This window comes from Olea europaea, chromosome 18 (assembly GCF_002742605.1).
Source record: "Olea europaea var. sylvestris chromosome 18, O_europaea_v1, whole genome shotgun sequence".
NCBI classification, from domain to species: domain Eukaryota; kingdom Viridiplantae; phylum Streptophyta; class Magnoliopsida; order Lamiales; family Oleaceae; genus Olea; species Olea europaea.
This window is the reverse complement of record NC_036254.1, coordinates 1739529-1745506: the sequence shown is the minus strand read 5'-3', so window position 1 is coordinate 1745506 and position 5978 is coordinate 1739529. Positions and strand designations below refer to the sequence as shown.

At 33.4% G+C, this 5978-nt stretch overlaps 1 protein-coding gene across 1 annotated transcript in view; it reads left to right on the top strand.

Moving 5' to 3' along the window:
- The first annotated feature begins 3973 nt into the window (after positions 1-3973).
- LOC111367113 (putative late blight resistance protein homolog R1A-10) overlaps positions 3974-5978 on the top strand; it is a 6262-nt gene continuing 4257 nt past the window's right edge. The window contains exon 1 of the mRNA XM_022987834.1: positions 3974-4316. The gene's annotated coding sequence lies outside the window, so the exon portion shown is untranslated. The remainder of the gene's footprint in view (positions 4317-5978) is intronic.

Sequence of the window (5978 nt, the reverse complement as noted above, 5' to 3'; positions counted from 1 at the left end):
TGTTACACCCTCATGTTTGGTTCTTTGTAGGATATTGGAGTAAACAGAAAAACTATCATAACAATAAGAAGTGCACACAAGAAGCAAAAAAGGAGAAGGTGACCAAACCCAAGACTAAACCAAATCCAACTAGTGGAACAAAGCTGTGGAATAAATCAATCGATAATGTGTGTAGAGAAAAGGGGAAAAAAGAACATATGAGATTGGAAATTGCAAGCAGTGCACTTGTAGAGGTCGTCTCAATCTTCCTGGAGGGTCCTTTTTAAAAATGCTTATAAGAGACCACCAAATTTGTACACTCACTCTTTATTTTTCGTTTTTAGATTATAACTTATCTTTACATTTCTTAGGATTTTTGGAGCAATTCAGAGTCAATGTCATCAAATTAAGTTAAGCAAAACTGCCTCAAGATTTCATATTATCCTTGGTTCTACTGGTCTTTTGCAGTTAATTATGTCTTCATGTTTCTTTTAAAGTATAATGGAGATAATTTGAAGGCCAAACAGTAGAGGCTAAAGAGGATGAATGCCGAGTGCACAAGGACTCACTTTTTTTAAAACAGTGAGAATCGTTATCCTTCTTCAGACTTACTTCTTCGCTTATATTGGGACAATGGAGTGATCTCCCGTGCAAGTCAAACCTTATGCTTGTTTTCATTGCTTTACATTGTATAAAAAATCAAAAAAATAAAAAAAATAAAAAATAAAAAAAACAAAATTAGAGAAAAGTGAAAATACAAAAAATTATGTATTGCATGCATGGTTGGATAGCATTGTCGGCACATGATAATAATTTTACACTGGGATTTGCATTTACTTAATGATATGTGACCAAATTATGTGAATTTCAAAAACCTATATTTTCTTGAAATACCCATTTTGACCCTTATCATAAGAGTGTACTCACTGCATCAAGAGTCAAGACCCTAATTCCACTTGCCATCACTTTTTACAGCTCTCACCCAAGGTTCTTCTAGTTGTATCTACTCCCACATATTTTACATACTCGAACTTACATATTCATGTATATTTGTCACCCAGAGTTTCCATCCCTAAAGAAGTTCTCGGTGTTGACTGTCAGTTGGTTTTTCCTCTATTTCTTACTAATACGACTTTAATTGACAACTGAGCTGATTTTTAGAGAATTCCTAGTTTTTGGGTCAAAAAAGCTTGTTTGATCCCATTTTTGAAAACATAGTATAAAATCGTGGAAACCAGGAGAGGATAATTTGCCAATATATTATGAAAATTAGAAATGTCAGAACAAGGAAAGATTTGCTACGAATTATATTTTCTTATTGAATTTACAAAAAAGATATCTTTAAACCTAAATTTCAAATATCCTGTAGAAGTTTCACTATCCTTCAAGAAAAGAGTGATTAGAATTGATATGGGCATTCAAAATTGACAACTTGCTAAAATTTGTGGACATGAAATAGCTTGTAAAACAAAGTTGTGGCCTCCTCTTTTCTTTCCATTTTCTTTCACTTATTTCAAAAGGTCCAAAATTAGGATTATGCCACTTTGTAGGAATGATTTTGACGGATACAGTAACAAAAGTGTAGGTGATAGTAGATAAATGAATGAAAAAATTGATTGTATTAACCAATTTAGTGCTATAATGTCATGTGACATCATGTCAATATTATGTCATCCTATCTAACACTGTAGCATGACTTCCAATATTAAGGACACGTTTGTCTTATTACTCCTATTCCAAAATCACACCACCAAGCATCATCCCTGCCAACCCCTAGTATAGGCCCCATTTCTATCCAGTCAATACAAATACAGCTGTCTCCATAATATTTCGTGGTACAGCTGTCTCCATAAATATTTTGTGGTCACTCTCTATTTAACTTGGGTTTTCATGATCAAACTTTAGAACGAAATATATGTAATACTAACAATAAAGAAAAAGAAAAAAGTTAAAAATGAAAAAATAGTAGCAAAATAAACCAAACGAAAATAGATCAATAATGAGATTTTTTCTTAAATGAGAAAGGGATATGCCCGGAGAGACCTAATTGCATCATAATATACCGAAGTTTTCTAATTTCTCTTCCATCAGAAAATAGTTATACATTTTCTAACGTGGTCCCAACGTGTTGGACGAGGTGTTGGAAGAATTTTGTGAATAGTGACGCCGAAATAAGTATAATGATGGTGACAAAGTCGAGGCAAGAGTTGGACTCTTTGTCCTTAAGTCGAATTTGCCCCGTAACGGTGCCTACGGATTTCAGCAATCGACTCCCAAGATACAACGGCTACACTTGTGTTTGTAGCACTCCAAAACACAAGTACAACGAACCAAATTTAGGCTTATGTACTCTAAGGATGAAATGAAAGAAAATCAAAATAAATGAAATGATTTTGATTTGGATAGAAGAGAGGATGAGAGACGTTTTGCATATCAAATTGTGTAGAATAGGACACTCAAATGGTCCTATTTATAGACCATGAAAGGGTGTGGACGAAATGGTTGAAGCCAAACCATGCACCCTTTCCAAACAATGCACCTTTATGAAAAGGTGTCTATTCACTGATTTTCGTCATTTTTTGTAATTTCTCATTCATACGATAATGGTTTTCGAAATGCCAAATATACCCTTCAATACATGCAGAGAAATCAAAATTCTCTTTCGGGGGCGCTGCCCTCTCGACCCCTGCGACCTGACCGGGCAGGTCGATCCCCGTTTGTGCGCCCCGAAGCGGCGAAGTGGCAAACAATTTTGCCTAAACGGATTGAGTCGAGCTTTTGAGTATTTGGCCGAAGTCGATACGAACTTTAATCGATTTTCAATTCTCGATTTATTTAACCAATATCCAACACGAGGTAGATCAAAACAGCCCACCCAAATTAATTGTTATTTTTTCTTACATTTTGTGATTAATTTGAAACTGAGAAGTATACTTCTTAAGTAGTATTGAATCAAACAGAATTAAAAAAATTTTATATGACAAGAAATATATGGCTCCTCGTGCAGATATTTAACTGGGATTGCTTGAAACACACATTAATAAATCCCTCTTGACCACAACAGGACAAGCCCCTCAAAAAATCAATGCACGCAGCAATAATGGTGTGAATGAGTTCCTCCAACTTTTGCAATAGGGATTTCAGGGTTAAAACGTGTTTGGTCATCTGACCTATGTCTGTTTTTACCCTTTGTTTGAAGTAGGGGTGTTAATTAAATGGGAAGAGTCAGCCTTGTTGGCTCAGGTTGGGTCGGGTCACAACCACGGCTAGTTGAGCAACGAGTTTCTTTTGCAAGCCACTTATCGAATTGTATGAGTTGACTCCTGAGTCGAGTGAGCGAGCTCATCGACATGTGTGTGAGCTGACTTCTGTAACGAGTTTAATATGTCAATTTCAGAAAAGGTTTTTGTCCCCCATTATTTGTGAATAATGTGTTAAGAAATAATGATTGATGTTGAAATGTGTAATTAAAAAAGAAAGAAAAGTTATAGATTCACGTGTAATATTATTTTAATGAAGAATGTGTGATTGAAAATGAGTACTGTAGAAAAATAATATGGTAAAATGGTAGACAAACACACTCTACATGTCTAGAATGACATTTCATTCCGCACATGACATTTCTCTACACTTGAAATATAGTTCTCGACGTTTCTGTGTCAGTGCGGTAAAGCATTTATTGTAATTTGACACGTGCACTTTTGAAATAAATAGGGTAGGTTATGTGTTAGAATTTTATTGGCCAATAAAAATTTTAATTGCAAAAATATCAATTTTTGTCTTTGTGTGGAGTCATAAATTGTTAACTAGGGTATTTTGATCTAAATTACTTCAAAATTGACATTTTTGTTAGGATTTGCAATGGTGGAAATTTTTGCAAATGGATACATGAAAGTGGACATTTCTAGTAATTTACCTTTTTTTTTTTTTTTTTCCTCTTAACAACAGGTTTTATTGCTTTCTTAGATGAAGTTATCTTCTAGCCTCAAAAGTCTTGGGCGTTTTATTGCCGAAAAATCCTTTTTCCCTTAAAGTTGCCTTGAATCCTTTTGTCATTGCCTAAACTTCTCTTTCCATTGAGATGGCGTATGCGTCTCTTCTTTCGCTTACTCAAACACTTGAGCAGATCCTGCATCCTCATGATCAATCTCCATCTCTTCATCAAACAGATCAACAGACCATAAGATCTCTCCATGAAAAGATTAGCATTTATAATTGAAACCCAAATATTGAATCAGATTCTCTTACAGTCTGGATGTCGTGAAGATATGGCTGAATTCAATATCTCGAATCAGATCGTATTGGAATGAGAGCAGAAACATGAAGGCTTGGAAAAGGTTTTTTGTCTGATATAGCTGAATTCAATATGTCGTGAAGATATTGCTGGTAACCGCAGTGTGAGGGTTAGATTCCTGAAATATAGAATTGAACTCCTTGTAGGCGCAGTGTATATGCATCTCTTTTTCCCTGACCTGCCGAGACACATCTCGCGATTTACCTCCCTCACAAAACTCTAAGAACGGGACGATTTACCTTTCCTTGTTGAGAGTGTAGTTGATTTCTTAATTTAATATCAATTGTTTTAAACAAATACGAATTACTCTACATAAACTATTATTTAATGTATGTGTATATCAGGAAAAAATTTTAAAAACTTTTATTTCAAGCTATATTAATTAATTACATTTTATTAATCTATGTAAAATTGAAATCAGCATATCTAACTTAAATATTTACGAAATCTCAAGTTGCCTATATTAAATTGAGTTTATTGCATTCTCCGGATAAATTGTTTCATCTCTAAGCAGCCAGACTGTTATATTAATGAAGAGAATTAAAATATCTCGAAAAGTGAAAACTCAAATTTTCATGTCCCCAAGTGGACAAATTTACCATTTTCATTAAATAAAAGCTTTAAATATCTTTGGTTACTGAGGCACCTGTGCCCTTATAATAAACAATAAATGAATGAATAATAATGGCGAAAAAAAAAGAAAAAAATATCTAATATCTTTTGAAATGTGGCGTTTTAGAAAAAAATCAATGTCTGTAAAAGAGGCAATTGTTTGGCATTAAAATGTTTCTAAAAAAGAAATGTATCTCAGTGGACTAACAAAATCACCGCTTGAAAGTTCTATGCAATGTGTAACATTTTGTTTGATGATCATTTTGTAATGTGACGATACTTCACCAAAAGATATAGACTTATTTATGAAAGACTTAAAATTATTTTTTATTATTGAAAGGAACTGCGTGTATAAGTCTAATTTTGAAAGAAACTTATGTTGCGGAAGCTCGCTCCAAAATCTTCGAATCGGTGATTTTTTAGCTCAGTTTTTCGTAACCTTTTTCTACCAAACAACCGATTCAAAAGTTTTGACTTTTCGATTTTACCTTTTAAATTTGAAAAGAATACTGAATATAGGTGTTTAATTAATTGAGGAGTTGACAGCAAATGGACGGAAGGATGGTTTTCTTAATGAAAGGTGTAAGTAGGAGTGAAAATACCAAAAAATGTAAGATGGAAACGTTTTGCACAATTATATTGAAACATATACACATTTTGTGTCCACATCCGCCATTACTTAGTTTACATAGCTACAACTCTAATTAAAAAAATTAATTTATTTATAAAATTAAAAATAAAACTGTGATACTTATAATGTTGAAATAAAATATTCTACAAATAAATACTAAATTCTAATTGGTATTGTAACTTGTAAGACGTATTGATCCCAGCATTGCCTTTCAAAAATGACAATCTACTATTCCAATCAAACCCAGTTGTTCTCCATTTCTTTCTCTATTAATTTATTATTATTATTATTTTTTGAATACTGATCTAAATAGTAATGAATGACGCTAAAAAATCTCGAGTGCATATATCATTTTTTTCTATTTCTTCTTGGCTTTTTGCCTCTCCTCTCTCCACTTTCTCTTTGGGCACTGATCGAAAACATGGGGCAGATTAGGAGGTAACAAAGGAATACTCGCCTAAG